The sequence below is a fragment of the Ochlerotatus camptorhynchus genome, unplaced genomic scaffold (genome assembly GCF_037179485.1).
Source record: "Ochlerotatus camptorhynchus isolate MF236.1 unplaced genomic scaffold, CSIRO-AGI_Acam_v1.1 ptg000022l, whole genome shotgun sequence".
Classification (NCBI taxonomy): Eukaryota; Metazoa; Arthropoda; class Insecta; order Diptera; family Culicidae; genus Ochlerotatus; species Ochlerotatus camptorhynchus.
The window spans coordinates 5,814,585-5,833,158 of record NW_027040514.1 but is presented as its reverse complement, the minus strand read 5'-3'; the positions used below and the strand labels follow the sequence as shown (position 1 = coordinate 5,833,158).

Below are 18,574 nucleotides of genomic sequence, written 5' to 3'. Positions count from 1 at the left end.
AGATTGTTATTGATCCACGTTGATTGACAACCGGAACTTAACACTGGTCGGGAGTGTACCAGTGGTACTGATGAGACGGGATTCTGGGATGACCCTTGACCCCCGGTGACTAATGACGTTCTTGGATTAGTACCAACGTTTTGAAAGGCGACGCTACTACTATAGTTTTGTGCCGGAATGCTTGTAGCGAACGGTTGACTCTGCCCTGATACTGCGGTCGGAAATGCGGAATTGTAGCTAACAATTGGCGTACACCCATAGTTTATAGAAGAGACTTGTGGTACGCTTGTAATTACTATGCTATCCTGCAATATTGGCCTACTACTTGAGGGAAATGTGACGGCATAATCACCACATCCCGATGCCCTACTCCCACTAATTGGATCTTTATTAACTCGTGGGTAATGACTACTGGACATAGGGTGAATTTCTATATTCGGAGGCGGAGCACTACTGTTGACTTTCCGCGGACCATCCATCGTAGCTGAAGTGTCGATCCCGACAGTAGAATTGCATCTCGTAAGCAAGGAGGAACTTACCAGAGGCCGTTGGGGAACGTCGAATGTGATTTCGGTGCGTGATACGAAGCTGCCGTCTGACCTCACTGGAATCGGAATTTGAGGTACCATCGTTGCCAATGAACGCTTCACGCTTCTGGAACCATCCACTGAATTTGGCGTTGAAGTTGACGCTGGATCCGAAGTTACTATGGCGGGAACGTTTGACGTGATCGGACTTGATGTGATAGGAGCTGGAATTGTAGACTGTTGAACTGCTTCTGTGGCTACGACCGTTGACTTCATGCTACTGGAGGGCACTACTGTCACTTGCTGTGCTGTGCTGTCTTCCTGTCTGCTAAGCCACGATCGAACCTTCTCTCGACTAGTTCGACTGCTCAGTCTTGATTTCCTACTGGCTCCTTCTTCCGCATCATCCGCTTCGGTCATGAGCGATCGTACTTCTGCCTCAAAAACCGCTCCTCCTCTTCGGCTAGCTTGTTTCGCGCTACTGCTTGAGCCGCCTGTTCCTCTAGGATTCTCCTCATCCGCAACGCTTTCTGCTCTTCAATCATCTGCAGGCTTAGCTCTACTCGGGTCGAGCGTTTACTCATAGACGAGCGACTGACGGACGTCCTCGAATGGGAAACAACATCATCTTCCAGCGATCGGCATCGATCACACTTCCAAGTGCGATCCGGATCGGCGATGGAGTCCGTAACACCCGCGCAGTCGAAGTGCACCCACGTCTCACACATATCGCATCCAACGAGATGGTTTGCTGTGTCCAGCCGATCGCATTTGGCACAGTGTTTTGCATTACTGTCGCTCATTTTTCGGTTCGACTAGAACCTCCGGAAAATCTTTAAAGATTGTTCGGATAGATTTTCGGGCAGACGTAAACACGTTTTGATATTGAAGTAATGAAATTGGGTTGTTAGCGGAATGCTAAATAAAACAGCAAAAGGGTTTATCTTCCATTTAATTCCACTTAATTAATTTTTGTATCCATGACAGATACGTATTTCGACTACAATGTGCAGTCTTCATCAGTGTCATTCCCACTAAAGAACTTATCAAGTTTTGATAGCAGCATAAGCAGCTTCAAAGCTGTAATTGTATATTTGTTTGAGTTTTAATGGATTTTAAATAAAGGTTTTCACTTACATTTTCGTGTTGTTCTTCCTGTTCAAACCCGAAACTCTATGTGAACGTGAATTATCGCTAGCAACAAATTGCCCTAGGTTTTATAAATATTGATTAAGTTTTACAAATTTCGCATGTTAGGATAAGTTTAATTAAGTACTTACTCTTAGGTTTGTAATATTAAGCAATTGGTATAAATCCAGCCGTACTAATAGTAGAACTAGTTATCTATAATAAATTTAGGGTTAGGATTTTCTTTGCGCGTAAATAGGCAATAAATGTATATAATTTTACCTAGGTTGATAATTTCATTAAATTCACTTGACAATAGTTCACCAAATCTAGATTTACAAGCTTTAGGTAGGATTTACTTATTATTATATTCGATTTCATTGACTTTTAGTTTACTCTCGAATTTACTCCACTTTCACGATCACATTGTTGTTTTTTGCTGAAGTGACGTTTGAGTGACACGTCACCGGCTATGCTCTGTTTGACGTTTGCTGGTTGCCAGATCTTGGGTGGTACGGAACTCACCTCGCTACCAATGAGCCTGCCCTGTGGTATCGTAACAACACTGACAAAAAAGATGACCCAAGATTGGTGTGTGGAGTGATCTACCCCTTGGGTATTTCAATGATTTTGGGTCTAATATAAAATCAGCTCCCACTAGGTGTTGGCACATTTCAAAATTGAACTGAGATTCTGAGGGTTGATAAAAATCTATTTCCGTAGACGCTAGACGTTATTAGTTGTTACAAAATTTAACCTCCAAATGGGTATGTGCGTCTCTTAATAGATGTTACATCTAATTGCTTCTGACAAAATTTAACCTTCGAGTAGATTGGTGTGTCTGCTTGATTCAGCTGTGTCCAACAAAAATCTATTCTTTGAGCGCATTGGAGCGCCTTTAAGTAAATGCAAAAGTAGTAAAGAGTTAAGATAATTCGATGATTTTTTCCGAATATTTTTAGTTCTTGCTCCTTATTGTGTTCTTAACAGCCTGATTTTCACAGAGCATTGGAAATTACTTACATAATTTTGAAGGTGATATCGCTGTTTTTACGATTTCCCACCAGAGGAATCCGGCCGCAAATTAGCGTTTGGTTAAACTTACCAGAAAATTCTCTTGAAACTGTACTCGGATTTTCTTTGGACTGCCCTTGAAACTCTCCAAAGCATTCCCTTGGAATCCATCTTAAAATACCGTTGCAACTAAAGTGATAAATTCCAGACAACATTCTCGTTGATCTCAAAACTCTCATAAGCAAACCCCTAGATGTTCCCTGATCAAACCCAGCCACCTCCCACCATTGTCTTGCTTTGTAGCTCCGCCTTTATCGACTCAATGTGAATGTAGTCTAAATTTGCATCGAGTTAGGGACAATTTCGAGTAACGAAGAATTTACTGTAGTTTCAATCTAATCACTTTAAAAATGAAATACTTTAATCATACAAGAAAAAAGCAACAACACCACAGCCAGCATATTACCGCAATTAACGCAGTTGTGCGTCACGCCGAAATATCCGTCTACTACGTGCTAAACGGCTCCACAGGGCATTATTTATGTTTACCTTTTCTGTCTCTATTTTGGTCCTTTCAATTACCAGGAATTTTCGTCGCCTGCTGCTATGCGCTTTTGTTGCTGTTAAGATTACACACAGAAATTTATGTTCTCATTTTCGTTTCTTTTCATGCATCTTCATCCCGGCCGTTCCAGGATAGAGGAAGAAGAAACCCTCTGCTCCCCCAAGAGGCGCGGTGGTGGTGTTAGTGCGATACAATCGACCCGACGTGGAAAGCTTTCTTTTTTACCGATAAAGTGCGTGTGTATGTGGTAGCTCTGTGGGAAGGAAGTGAAAGGGAAATCCCAACCCGGCAGAGGAGGGAAAAGAAATCAAACACCACGACTACTACGACTACGATCTGTGGTCGTTGTTGTCGTTGACGTCTGTTCAGCCACAGGACCCAGTCTGCTGTGGTTTGTTTTTCCAGGCTCTCTTTCCTTTGCGTGTTGTTTGCTCACATATGGTGCCGGTGTATTGAATTTCAGCTAGGTGAAGAATAAGAAGAAACTAGGGAAAAACATAAACATATTACAAGGCTAGGACGAGTTTTTTTTCTTTTCGGGTGGAACGAGTCGTCGTTGTCGTCGTCGCCGCAGCCACAGAGCGGAGCGGATAGAAAGAAGGTAAGTTTTGGTAAATATAGATTATCGATGGGGGCGACGGAAGCGAGTAAACAGCCGGGCGTCTCCATGATGTAATGTTATTGTTGCGTTCGGGCGCCTCCTTATCTGCAGCGGTTGTTGAAAGGGATTTTCCTCGGTACCCAATGGATTTCCCATTTCGCTTCGGACTGCCAACATTAATGGATTCCAGAGAATTTATATCACTCATATTTCTTGGCTGTGAAGCCGTAGATGAATTACAAAGAATTTATGGGATTTTGTGCTGCGCAATTGGAATATCCGTCTTAGGGAATCAACTGCGATTCAATCTTGAAAGTTGGAAATTGAAAAACGATTTTTTTTTTCGAAAAAGAAACTTTTGTCATCATGATGAGGTTGCCGTGTGTCACTCGTGTTATGTGGTGTAACAGCTCATTCTCTTAGAACGTTGTTTTCGACTGGCATCTGCTCCATTCCCGAGAAAATCAACTCCGGAAAGTAAGAGATGAACTAGCCCCAGGCTAAAAATCTCTATAATAAAGACTAAAAAAAAAAAAAAAAAACTCCGGAAAGCCTGTCACGATGTCACGTCAAACCAATGAAAATCCATTATCTTCTGGGGCTTTCCGTCCAACAAGCAACCAGCCGGTGGGATTACATACAAGGTAGGGTAGGACAGGCCAAAACGCACCCCTGGGGGAAAATGTCCCCGCGCGGCTTTTCATAACTTTCCCATTATCAATTCGGAGATTTAACGTGCATCATTGGTAGGTCAGTACTTGCTAGCATTTCGGCACCTAAAATCCCAGAATGTGCAATGGGAAAGTAATGAAAAACCGCGTGAGGCCTTTTTCGCCCCCGGGATGCATTGTGGACCGTTCTCCCCTACAGGTCATGTAGGTTTTGGTACGAAGCGTTGCTCATTCGTATCCATATTGCGACGGGAAAGTGAAGTGATTCTCTACATGTTGATTCACGGTCGGTTGGAGGGTGAAACGTGTTCGCGAGAGATTTTTCAATTTTAATCTTTGTGATGTGACTGGAATTTCAGGCATTTTCCGTCTTGGAAAAGTCACTTGGTGTCGAGATTGGCGTCCATTAGCGAAAAATGAAAATGATGTTTTTACATATACATATCGCTTGGAAAACCGACTTTCGATCCAAGCTTTTCAAAAATAACTGGTAAATGCACCCAAAAAATCTGGATCCTCATAAAAATTTATATTGGTAAGACTCCACTGTTAAAAAACCTTTACGAAGCCGAGACTCTATTGATTTGAAGATGTAGCATTACTAATTATCGTTGACATATTGAATGGAAAAAAGTTAACAAATGTTCCATTACGAATCGATTACGAATAGTTCTGAGTAGAATTCCTTGGAATTTATAAATTGGATTCAAAGTAAGCTTTAACGAAAATTAATTACCAAGGTTATTTCCTGAGGAATTTGGGGAAAATTCGGAAGAGAATTCTGAGAATTAATTCAAGATAATTCTGAGGAGAACTTCTAGGCAATTACATTTTAGTAAGCTGTGACATTGTAAATTTCTGCTTTCGTTCGTTTTTACTTGTGTCTCTGTAGTGTTGCATGTAAAGTTTATGTGTATAGGTGGATAGATAAGGCAGAGTGTGCAATATGTTATTTGGGAATGTTGGTAAGTGATTTGCCGGTTATCTGTGTGGGTAAGTGTGCTCGTGTATTTCATTGCAAATGCACTGCACTTACGCGGACTCAGACAAAGCCTATCACGGACAATGCAAATGTTCTGTTCAAGTGTGATCATTGTCTATATTGATCAGAGTTGCGACGAGCAGAACGATCTCATCTCGCACGTCAAAAGGATAGAGGAAGAGATGAAGAATGTATTTCAACTCTCGGACTCGATCACTGGCATTGGCATGCTGCGTTAAAGAGCGGGGTGGTAGACATTAGCCGAAATGTAAATGGTATTCAAAAATTAATTTATGAGAAATTGGACAATATGAAAAACTCATTTTTCAAATTACAGCGGAAAAACAATTAGCTGTAACGAATGACCAGCGCATTGTATCTAGGACGATTCAGTCGGAATCGGACCAAAATACCGGACGCAAAAAACGTAAATTAGTAATAGTGATCATGATGATGATGTTTTTCAAGAAAATGCGAGTTTTGCGGTTGTTGTAAAAAGACATAGTCGTGCAAGTAAAAGTAAAAATATTAGTAACAGTAACAGTAACAAACAGAGTAATCGTTAGACTCGTCCGGTCATTGTGATTAAATCAAAAGAGTCTATAAAAGACTTTTTGATCAGAAGAAAAGCAGCTTGCGTTTCGGTAAATAGAAGCCAAGTTCCAGGAATGTGAATCCTTTCGATTTTTTGAATTTGAATATTGCGGGGTTGTCAACAAACTACGTAGCATTACGTCAGATTTTTAAGGAAAAACGTCCTCTTTTGGTTTTATTATCTGAAACTCATATTGTAGAAACTGAAGCTTTTGATCAATATAGTATTCCGGAATATAGTGTTGCTGCTTGTTTATCACATTCTAGACACACTGGGGTGTTGCTATTTATGTCAAAGAATCAGTTCAATTCACCCTTCGTACCAACGAAGTTATTGATGGCAACTGGTTCTTGGGCATTACAGATGTACGTGGCATGAAGATGGGTAATTATGGTGTTTTGTATCATTCTCCCAGTTCTAGTGACCACCGTTTTGTTGAAGTTTTAGAGAACTGGCTAGTAAATTAAATATATTAGCTGATGATTTTAATATTAATTGGCGTGATAACCATAATTCGAATCATTTGAAGCGTTTAGCTGAGTTTTTTTTTTAATTTACAGCAAGCGGTATTTCTAGGCACAGTAGAACTTAATTGATCACGTTTATTCCAATTTTGATTCCATTTGTTCAGTTACGGATACTGACTTGAAAATAACCGATCATGAGACTTTAGTGATTAATATCTTAGACCATGTTAACGATAACGATAATTTTGTAAAATTGAACTGCTGGAGGAAATATTCGAAGCAAGCTGATTCGAATCTTGTTAAGAAGAGCGTGGATTTTCCATTCGTGGCCGGTAACTTAGATGAATCTACAGCTGTTCTTAAGAACGCTTTGAAAACGTGTACCAAGAAATCAAGTTGAGCAAAAGTTTGTTTCTTTGAAAAACTCGAACAGCTGGTACAATTTGGATCTTTTGCGTCTTAAACGGAAATGGAAGAAATGGAACAAAAAGTTGTGTAGATCAAATAATGACAATCATTGGAATAGGCACACAATCGCGTATAATAAGTATTCACAATCGATAAAGAAACCTCGTTGTGAATATGTTCAAAGGAAGATTGATCAGCATCAAAACAACAGCAAAGAGTTATGGAAAATTTTGAAATTTTTATTAAAACGTAGTAATTGCATTCCGCGATCCATAACTTTTAATGGCACGTTAGAACAGTCAGAACAAGTTATTACATCTAAGTGTAATGATTATTTTGTAGACAGTGTTTCATTGATTAATCAATCCATTGAATTGGTCGATGAACCTGACGAAATAAAACAGCCAGTTAATAGTAGTTGTAGATTTGAAGGTTTTCACCCAATTGCATTAGATGAACTTAGAGTTATTTGTATTTCATTAGGAAAATCAGCTGGAGTAGATTATGTTAATGCTAGAGTTATTCAAGATTGCTTTCATGTCATTGGCCACATCTTGCTGGACATGTGCCACAAATTTGGAAGGAATGCTTAATTGTCTTTATTCAAAAAGTTGCTGGAACGATTAAAGTCGAAGAGTTTGGTCCCATCAACATGTTGCACACATTAGAGAAAATCTTAGAACTTGTTATTAAAGGCCAGCTGTTCGAGTATTTGAATAGTAATAGTTTGTTGATACCAGAACAATCGGGATATCGGGAAGGTTATTCTTGTGAAACCGCGTTGAATTTGGTATTAGCGAAGTGGAAAAATAACTTGGAGTGCAAAGATACGATTGTTGCTGTTTTTTTTATCTTAAACGCGCTGTTGAAACAATTTCTAGGCCCTTATTGTTAAGATCAATCAAGCGCTTTGGAATAACGAGTACTGCATACAAATGTTTTGAAAGCTGGTTTGTCTGACATACCTCAACGGACTGTTTTTTATAATTCTGTTTCCAGTTCCGTGGAGAATAACCTTGGAGCGCCCCAGGGAAGTGTATTAGGGCCCCTGTTATTTATTATGTATATTAATGACTTCCGACGTGTTTCACGATTTTGCGACATTAATCTTTTTGCAGATGACACTGTGTTATTCCCCAGACAACCAGAATGCACGTATATTCAAAGTTGTTTTCGTGATATACAAACATATATACAAACCAACAAATCGTATAGAATGCAAAGAAATGGCTTATACGTACAAAAGTGGAGGCCATATACGTGCAAATTTTAATTTAATTTTAAACGAGTAGATTTAACATCATATACGATTTAATCTGTAATAACAAATTCACTTTGAAAAGACTTACGATGTAATCCGATTTGATTTGTGATACCGTACTACTGAAAAATGAATCATCGCATATAGGTCGGAAATTTGGATTCTATACGATTAAACTTAAACATAATGCGATGCATGCCATTCTTATATGCGATTTTGACTTAAACTATAGCAATTTACGATACTGTCTGCACATTGTTATACGACTTCTGGTTGTCTGGGTCATTGCAGCTAAGGATTAAGATGATGCCGTTTTACACTTGAATGAAGATTTACGTTCTCTAAGGAGATGGTTGAAGTTCAATCAGTTGAAATTGAATACAAGTAAAACTAAATTTATGGTAATTTCGCGGAATCGATTAAATGAGAACGTCTCTGTTGTAATTGATGATGAGACTATTGATCGCGTTCGGGAGATTAAATATCTTGGCGTGATTATTGATGAAAAACTTAAGTTCAACCGAAGACTGGCAACTCTGCATAAAATCAGGAGACAGTAACGGCAACGGCTCTTCAGAGCAAAAGTGGAACCTGTGTGTGATGGTGCGACAATCCTCGATCATTAATTTGCTAGCTCAGAATTATCTTCCACTTTTCCTTAGCCCTTTAGTGATGTATTTATGGGCATTCGTATGGTGCATTAGTAAAATGAATGCCCGTTTCGCACGGCTTTGGCACCTGAATTTTCACCAGCTTTCGAATGACGGTAGTTCACTCAACAGAGGTAGAATCCGCCAATTCTTTATAATTGATTGCTTCCAACAGGCAAAGTAAACAATATTTCGGTTCATCGTACACAAGTAAAAATTACTTTCACTTGGTATCGATGACAAGTTTTTCGGTTTGGAGTAGGAAAACCACCGGTTTGCTGTGATTAGGATAGAAATTGCCGTAAAATTTTGTAGAGCAAAACAAAAACAACAACGAGTACCGTGTTATGATTATTCGTTTCGGTGACATTAAGTCACATACACAGTCACTGTGTCACAACTTGTGCTTCAAAGTTCCACCTTTGATTGGCAGAGGCGCTGTTATCAGTGACGTTTGCAATTTGTTTGGGAGAAGAGAACAGTTGCCAGTCTTCTTGATTTGTAGTCTTCGGTTCAACTCTCACTTTGTCAACGTCATCAAAAAAAAAAAATTGCCAAGAAGTATGGAACTCTATGTCGACTGAAAAACAATTTAACAAATAGCTGTAAAATATAGCTATAAAAATCAATCATCTCTCCTCATCTAGACTTTTGCCCTTCCATTTTAATTCTAGCCAATGAAACACAAATATCGAGATTACAGCGCTTGCAGAGTAAAATAATGCGTTTGATTTCGAGATGTAATAGATTCACTTCCTCAACTTTGATGCTAGATGCCATACAATGGTTGTAGGTGAAGCAAAGAATTGTATATTTGAGTGTTCATTTTTAAAGTAGCTAACGGTGCCTCGATATTTGTGTGATCGAATTGAAAGGGGAATGTTACACTAGCGCTGCCTGGTGAGTTAGTTCAGAGTTGAATTCTTTACCATAATATAGGTCTTGTGAATCTGAAAAACTTTGCCAAGGACGGGAACCTTCTATCTAGTCAAGATGTTAAGTTAGGACAAACGATTCAAAATTACCATAAGCGCTACCTAGTAAGTGAATTCTGAACTAAACTCTTTACCTTAGAATGGGTCTTGTCCATCTGAACAACTTTGCCGGAGACGGAAACCTTCTATCTAGGCCATATGTCAAGTTATGGAAAACAATATAACATTATTATCACACATCAGCACCGCCTGGTGAGTTACTTCTGAGCTGAACTTTGACAAAGAATGAAACCTTCTGTCTAGTCAAGATGCTAAGTTAGGACAAACAGTTCAAAAACAAATGTCACACTAGCGCTGCCTGGTGAAAGAATTCGGAACTAAACTGTTCACCTTAAAATTGGTCCTACCCATCTGAACAACTTTACCCTAGACGCAAACCTTCTATCTAGTTCACATGCTAAGTTAGGACAATCAATGAAACATGAATGTCATACTAGCGCCGCCTGGTGAGCGAGTTATGAGCTGAACCCTGTACCATAAAATGGATCTTGTTCATCTGAACAACTTTGTCCAGGACAGGAACGTTCTATCTAGTCAAGATGTTAAGTTAGGGCAAACAATGGAAATTTAATGTTACACTAGTGCCATCTGGTGAGTGAAATCTGAACTAAACTCTTTACCATAAAATAGATCTTGTTCATCTGAGCAACTTTGCTGAAGACGGAACTTTATATCTAGTCCATATGAGAGCTAATAATTCAAAATGAATGTCCCACTAGTGCTGCCTGGTGAGTAAATTCTGAGCTGAATGCTTTACCTTGGGATAGGTTCAGTGCTGCAAAATATCAATATCAATACCTACAAAATGCTGAATTTCCCTAGTCACCTGATGTCAGCATCAGTTCACACAGTTAGAATATCAGTATCATTCGCCTCAATGTCAGTGCGCAAATGACATTGACATCGTAAAGGGATCACTGATATTCAACGTTCTGCCGCAAATGTTTCTTATTTGCGCCAGCTAATCGAGTACCGATATTTAGAAAACTTATCAGTAATATTAAAACAATGCAACGGTTATACAAAAAAGTTAATTTATTGAAATAAATGTAAGATTTTCAACTTTTCCCTAGTGATATTTATATCGATAGCGTACATTTGATAGATGATTACAAAGAATATCAGTGTCGAAAGTGAAATTCAGTGCTAGGCCAATATCTTACGTCAATTGACATTGCTGACAGCACGCAGCACTGGATAGGTCTTGTTCATCTGAAGAAATTTGCCGAGGACGGAAACCTTATATCTAGTCCATACGGTTAGGGCAAACAATGAAACATTATTGTCACACTAGCACCTGGTGAGTGCATTATGAGCTGAGCTCTTTACAATAAACTAGGTCTTGGTCATTCGACCAGTTTTGCCGAAGACGGGAACCTTGTTCCTAGTCAACATGTTAAAGTAGGGCAGACAATTCAAAATTTATGTCACACTAGCACCGCCTGGTTATTGAATGCTGAAGTTAACTCTTTACCATTAAATAGGTCTTGTACACAGTGCTGCAAAATATCAGTATCAATACCTACAAAATTCAGAATTTCACTAGCCACCTGATGTCAGTATCAGTGCACACAGTTTGAATATCAATATCATTCGCCTCAATGTCAGTGCGCTAACGACATTGACATCGTAAAACGACCACTGATATTTAAAGTTCTGACGCAATTTTGTCTTACATACGGCAGCTAATCGAGTACCGATCTCTAGTAAACACATCTGTAATATTAAAACAATGCAACGGTTTTAGAAAAAAATTGATTTATTGAAATAAAAGTAATATTTTCAGCTTTGCCCTAGTGATATTCATATGGACAATAAAGCCCGATTCAGGGTAAATTTGGACGCATTCAAGTGATCATAACTCGAGAATTAAACAACATACACGGTTGATCAAAACGTCAAACAAAAGGGTATTTATTCAGCTTTCAAACGATATATAACAAGCTATTACATTTTACCATTTCGAACGAACTGTCGTACTTTAATTGTGATTGATGCCATCATGAACTGCACAGTCGCTGGTGACACTGTACCGGCGAACTTATTCCACTTTAAACGCATTTGTTGTGCATTTGTCACTTCTTTACCGCATCCTCGAAGTTTTCACTTGACAATTGCCCAATATTTTCGATCGGTCTGAACTCAGGGCAATTCGGAGGAGTAATCTCTTTGGCGTCGAAATTAACATTGTTTGCAGCATATCATTCTAGTGCCTCCTTAGAGTAATGGCAGCTAGCTAGATCCGGCCAAAACATAACGTTGGTCTTGTGTTGCCGAATGAAGGGTAAAATCCGCTTTTTCAGACACTCTTTAATGTAAACCTTCGACGTCATTGTGTGAGATGTGATGAAAACCTTGGTTTTAAGGCCACAACTGCAGATTCCTTGCCAAATCATTAGTTTCCGAGCAATTTTATCAGCAAAAACAAATTTATACCTGGAAAGAACATCCCCACGACCAGTTGACAGGTAAAATTTTCGTCCGGAGATTTGTTTATAATTCATTTGGACATATGTTTCGTCATCCATTAAAATACAGCCATCAAATTTCGTCAAAATTCGTTCGTATAGTAATCGTGCTCGCTTTTTGGCCACTAAATTTTGTTTCAGGGAGCGATTCTGATGTTTACTGGCACAAAAAGACTTATATCCTTCTCTTGAAAGGATGTTACGCACGGTGGAAAAGTTGGAATCGTATTTCTTTGCCAAATCACGTATGGAGACACCTGGGTTGCTTTTCACGTACCTCAACACCTTTCTCCTCAGCTCTTTGTCCCTAGTGCCACTTTTATGATAGATGCGCTATGCTCTATCCACACTCAGAGTATCCTTGTAACGTTTGATTACAAGACTTACCGTTGACTTTGGGTATTTTAACACTTTTGCTATTTTTAAGGCAGACCACGAAGGGTTCTCTAGATGTTTTTGCACAATTAATTTTCTTTTCTCAAGTTCCATCATCCGTAATTTCGGGATGCGTCTATCAATCGAGAAAAACTTTTCACCAATTTCTTCTTCAATGAAACATCAGGCATTTGTGTCAAACGTTTTTTGTTCCAACCACCAGGGGCGCGGTGTCCAGATTTACTTTGAATCGAGCCTTAATGTCCAATCCGACAATTTTGCTGGAGTAGGGAACCTTGTATACAGTCTAGATGTTAAATTAGGGTAAAACCAAGGGGTGAGACAGGTTTACTCTGAGTTGCTTTTTTGCAGCGAGTAACTCAATGTACCTCAATATTTTCTCTGCCTACTCCGTTTACTCTTTTTAAGCATATACGTCTCATATTAGACGTCAGTTTTGTTAGTAAATAAAGTAATCCCAAATGTATTCTGAGCGTTTCGAATAACTGGAATATTATGCAAGAACCTGTGCCGGTGCCTGGTTACTACCAATAACAACTCACATTTCCAACTAGCTTTAAGGGTTGTGCTTCCTCCTCAGCAACCAGTCCCAGTCGTCACTTCGAAACGATCATCTCTGATCAAAAAACTCTCCAATATCTTTCTAAACATCTGAAATTCCACCTATAATGCAGCGATCCCATCATCTTAGATTTCTTCAGTCGTAACAGCAGTGCTATTGGAAAAGGCTTCACCAGTCAATGTGGTAATAACTAACACCGATCCCCTTTCAACTAAAATTCCCGTTGGCACCATGGCAAACAAAGAGTAGTGAGTAATATTTCAACCATAGCCCCTCCAACGGCACCCGCCGCCACAGTTTTCGGTATAGAAAATATCTCTCGGTGGGGCAACAACCGATTAGCATCCAATTCCATTACCCCGTGAAATGTTTGGCCAAAGCATCAGTGCAGCCGCTGCCACTGCCGAAGAGGAGGATGACGATGAAGTAGCTGCTGTTTCCGGTGAATGCGATCCTCGTTTGAACTTCAAACCCATTAACGATCTACCGGACGAAATCGAAGTGAAAACCCGTCATGAAGACGAAGCACAAATCAAGCTGACAGATTCTCTTCGTCGACTTTCTCCTGGAGACTTCGGTTGACGGCCGCAGCAGAAACGGAACAGCGCCGTGGTAATTCAGAGCTCGGTTCGCAGTTCCATCCAACGGCAGTTTGTCAAGCGATGGGGCGGCATTGCTTCGACGAGTATCGATTTTGAGTATTTGGTCAGGCAGATCGGGTTTTCTACCATATCAACCTGATAAGCATTCGACTGTCGTAAGTGTAAGGTTGCAACAGGTTCCAATCACGTTCACGGTTGGTAAGGGTTGAACGAAGGTTATTAAACTGAGATGATTTAAGTGTCTCCGAGTTCCGCTTTTATTGTTGTTTTATTTGACAGCAGCTTTTTGGTTTTGCATGAAGGTGTACCTTTAAATGTTGCTGTGATGCGAAAAGTGAGAAAGCAAATGTCAGCGATCTTGCTCACTAAGCAATTTGAGTTACTCGAGGTGCCTCAAAAGCAACTCTGAAATTTCTCATGATTAGGAGCTGTCTTGCCCCTTGGGTAAAACGAATGACACACTAGCGCCGTCTAATGAGTGCATTCTAAACTAAACTCTTTTCCATAAGATAGGTCCTGTCTATCTGAACAACTTTACTTAAGACGGAAACCATCCATATGAGCAACATCTGTAGATAGCGTTATATACACATGAATATGCTATAATTAGTTCGCTGTATGGGCAGGCGCAGTATTGAATTATTCCGTAGGGCTCGGGGTTGAAAATTGATGTCATCTTGCTCAAGGACAACAGGGCAATCGGTGCGTCCTTGCAAAATATCTGCAATTAGTAATACCCTTGCTGTATCTCTTCGGACTGACAGGGGCTCCAGATGGATCAGTTGCACACGACTTTCATAGCTAAGAAATCGGAAGGGATCCGTCCACGGTAGTTTACGCAGGCGGCAACACTTTTGACACCGTTGTTGTAGTGAGGAGTCCAGACAACCGAGCAGTATTCTAATGTGGAGCGAGACAAGGAGCAGTACAACGATTTAGGGCAGTAGATATCCGTGAAGACTACGGCAATCCTGAAGATAAACCCTAGAATTCTGGAAGCTTTGTCGACGGCATACGAGATGTACTGCTTGAAAGTGAGGTGTGTATCCAGAATCATACCTAGCTCCTTAATTTGCTTAACAAAACATAATAGTCTCTTTCTTGCGCGAAAAAGAGATAACCGAGAATTTGGACGGGTTAACCTACATACGATTCAGAATACACCAATCACCAAAAGCATTCAACTGACGCTGAAGGAAGTAACAGTCTTCAATTTAGTGAATTCAAAGGAAGAGTATAAGGTCATCTCAAGGGGTGGTCACTCTACACACTTATTTTGTGTCAACCTTTTTTTCAGTGTACCTCAGTGTGCCGCAGTTGTAAAGACAGTGCCAAGAAGTCATTGAACTGACTTTTGTTTGCTTTTGAATAATGCCTTGTTTGGCAACCCGGTATTTTAACAGCTCTTGTTTTCATTTTTTTCAAAAACGACACGGACTCCAGTTGGGTCTACACACTGGATGCATCCGTCTCCATGGGTGCCTGCAACGGACGAGCTCCGTTGCTACACGATCCTTCCATCTTCGGTGGAAGGCCGACCCCGCCAACGAACGTCAATCATGAGTCAACCAGTGGGAGCCGGTGGAGGAAACGGACTTGCACCGATTTTTTTTACCGCCCGAGTATCATCCGTTGAAAAACTGGAAACCAACACCGGCCAGACCACACGTCGGACTGACGAAGGGCCTGACCTGATGACCCGAAACGGACCAGCCAACTTCATTCAACCGGCACAGCAACAGGGCGCAGTGATGATGGTCTACGGACTCGGTACCGCCATGGTCCAGATGGGATACGCCATCGCAGTCGAACCAGTTGAACGCTTTTTGCAAGCAGAACTACTTGTCAGAGTCCATCAACCCGTATATTCTGCCGGACAATTCGATCATCTTCAAGGTGTACAGCACCTCCAAGAACAATCGCTTCCATTCCCGAGCAAGTTTCTCCACTTCTTCAATACCCCACCCGGTATGTCCGAGGATTTGCTTCTGACTGCATTCACCACCAAGGACTGCCACTCCTCGCAAGTGCGAATGTTCCTGCTAAAATCGGAACGTTCCTCCTTCGGATTGATCGAGTTCCCGAGTGAAGCCCTGGCGGTGTACGCCATCATGAAGTGCAACCACATCGCGATCGATCACAAAGGCACTAAATTCCCGTTCATTATGAAGCTGTGCTTTTCCTCCTCCAAGTCTCCGGTGCGTGAAGCAACGAGAACATCGAAAGCACGTATGCTTGGAAAGAGCGGAAGCTGCTTTTTCTGAGAAAATAAAGAAATGATTTTCCTTTTTCTGTGTAGTTAATGTTATGATTCGTAATTATAAGTGTAAAAAGGCAGGAGAGTAAAAATAATTTGTTGAACTATATGAGATTTTGCCAAGACGGTCCTCCAACATTATATGATTATATGTTGGACGATGGAATGGTTGGTGTAGCAGCCACCGCCAAGGATGTATTCAAGCAGTTCGAATCGTCGGATGGTATAGTTTTTGTTTGGTTGTTGACTTTCTGATTAAACTCAAGCACCATTTGTCGTGACCGGCCTAAGATTTCCAGCGTCAGCCACGGCTACACGAATTAGCGATGCAGCTCCCACGGCTGCGGCTGCTGCCAATGCTGCTCCTGCTTTAGTTACTGCTGTTCCTTCTGCTGGTCCGGCTCCTCTAAAATTCGTCAGAAAAGACGGACCAGCAGCAGCATTGGAAGCAGCCGCAGCCGTGGGAGCTGCATCGCTAGTTCGTGTAGCCATGGCCGGAAACCTCGGTCAGGTCAAGATACCGCTGTCAGTTGTTCTTCGTCTGGGAGGAGATGTTGACGCGACTGCCTTCACAGGTGTAACGATTGTGAGAATCCATGGCGGGACTTGGTTGAAAATAATTTGATTATATTGTGGCAACATCAATAACAAATTTTGACACATGCAAACTGCGCAGGCGCAGAAAAAGATCAGTGTTGCCAGTAGCTTTGAAAATCATTAAAAATTGTAACCATGGGTGCCAAACAGCGCCAATGACTGCACCCGGGTGTGCCCAAGTTTGATTTTGGCACAATGTGTAGAGTGACCAACCCCTTGGGTCATCTGCGTAAGATAATAGTGTTCCCTCAAATACCAGATTCACGTTGTTGAAGTAAATCAGGAAAATCAGTGGTCCCAGATGCCTACCCTGGGGTATGCCGCACGTGGCAGCGAACATACGGACTGGTGAGCATGCTTGGCATGCACATTTGTACACACCAACTACTCATTTGTTAATAACTTTTCACTCAGTTTTTGAAATTTAGTGTTCTTTAAAGTAATTGATAGGTAAGGATCATAGTTTACTGTAGACATGCAAAGGGTAGGTAAATTTTATCATTTGAATCAACACCAATGAATTTTTATACATTAAGTCCGAGATGTGCAGCGAGCATTTCTCACTTCATTTTTGCAACGCAAAATCAAAACAGTTTATTACTAGAATTACAATATCCTTTTTTAACGTATCTATAAGAAGCCTAACCCAAGTAACAATACAAGCTGAACATTAAGAACAGAAGCTGATTGTTGGTTGATTTAAGATGTACAAGCTGATTAACATCAGGCTGAATATATAGTTAATTAGTAGTGCATGAAGCGAATTGTATCCCCATAATCCAACCTCAATAGGTGAGCTGATCCAAAGATTGAACAAGCCTTATTTAAGCTTAACATAACTCCACAAATCAGCAATGCGTTGCACATATTTTGATAGCTTGATTTGTTAATTACTAATTACTAATTACATCCAAACGACCATCAAAATAAGTCGCGTGCTTGTGTCCACATTGTGTTAAGTGCACTTGAAAATGAGAGGAATCTTTAACTGTAACCAGTTGTTGCTTACAATTCTGCATTGCTGTATAATACTGTTCCGGGTGCTGTTATTCAACTTAAATTTGACGTGCTTCAAATTAATGATCATACCTTTTACCACACATATGCCTAAATGGTCCAGTAGGTATGGTTGATGCCTATGATTCAGCGACTGCTGGTTCGAATCTCGAAATGCAAAGGTAATTTTTAGACTTATATTAACATTATAAATATGTTAATCCAATTAGTCAGCAACAAGTTGAAGCAGTTCCAATATAAATACATAAGATATGAAGCGGTCTTCTATTATTATTTTTGAAAAAAAAACTAGAAGGCTGAACAAGAGTTGGAAAAGACTGTTACTTAATGCCTTAAAAAGCTTATAATGTCTATTACTGTTAAGCTTTTGGCTGATTAAAATCACCAGATTTAAATGTTTAAAAGCTGGACAAAGGTTAACGTGGTCTATGTACAGCAATTATTCAATCTAAGGCTAAATTCCCAGGTAACAATTTAATGCTTAACAAGTGTTGATTAATCGATTTCAATTTAGCCTTAGATTGAATAATTGCTGTAGTTAGACCACGTTAACCTTTGTCCAGCTTTTAAACATCTAAATCTGGTGATTTTAATCAGCCAAAAGCTTAACAGTAATAGACATTATAATCTTTTTAAGGCATTAGGTAACAGTCTTTTCCAACTCTTGTTCAGCCTTCTAGTTTTTTTTTCAAAAATAATAATAGAAGACCGCTTCATGTCTTATGTATTTATATTGGAACTGCTTTAACTTGTTGCTGACTAATTGTATTAACATACGATTTAGGTTAGCGACTGAAAGTCAATTTTTATT

At 40.1% G+C, this 18,574-nt stretch overlaps 1 protein-coding gene and 1 pseudogene across 7 annotated transcripts in view; both read left to right on the top strand.

Moving 5' to 3' along the window:
- The window catches only part of Cbp53E (Calbindin 53E), a 302,857-nt gene that overhangs the window by 8,140 nt on the left and 276,143 nt on the right, over nt 1-18,574 (top strand). For 3 of the 7 annotated variants that reach the window (XM_065227721.1, XM_065227676.1, XM_065227684.1), the window contains exon 2: nt 3,365-3,835. The gene's annotated coding sequence lies outside the window, so the exon portion shown is untranslated. The remainder of the gene's footprint in view (nt 1-3,364; nt 3,836-18,574) is intronic. The other 4 variants (XM_065227714.1, XM_065227707.1, XM_065227700.1 and 1 more) reach the window with 4 other exon arrangements.
- Nucleotides 15,452-18,574, top strand: part of LOC135704798 (uncharacterized) — a 37,259-nt pseudogene continuing 34,136 nt past the window's right edge.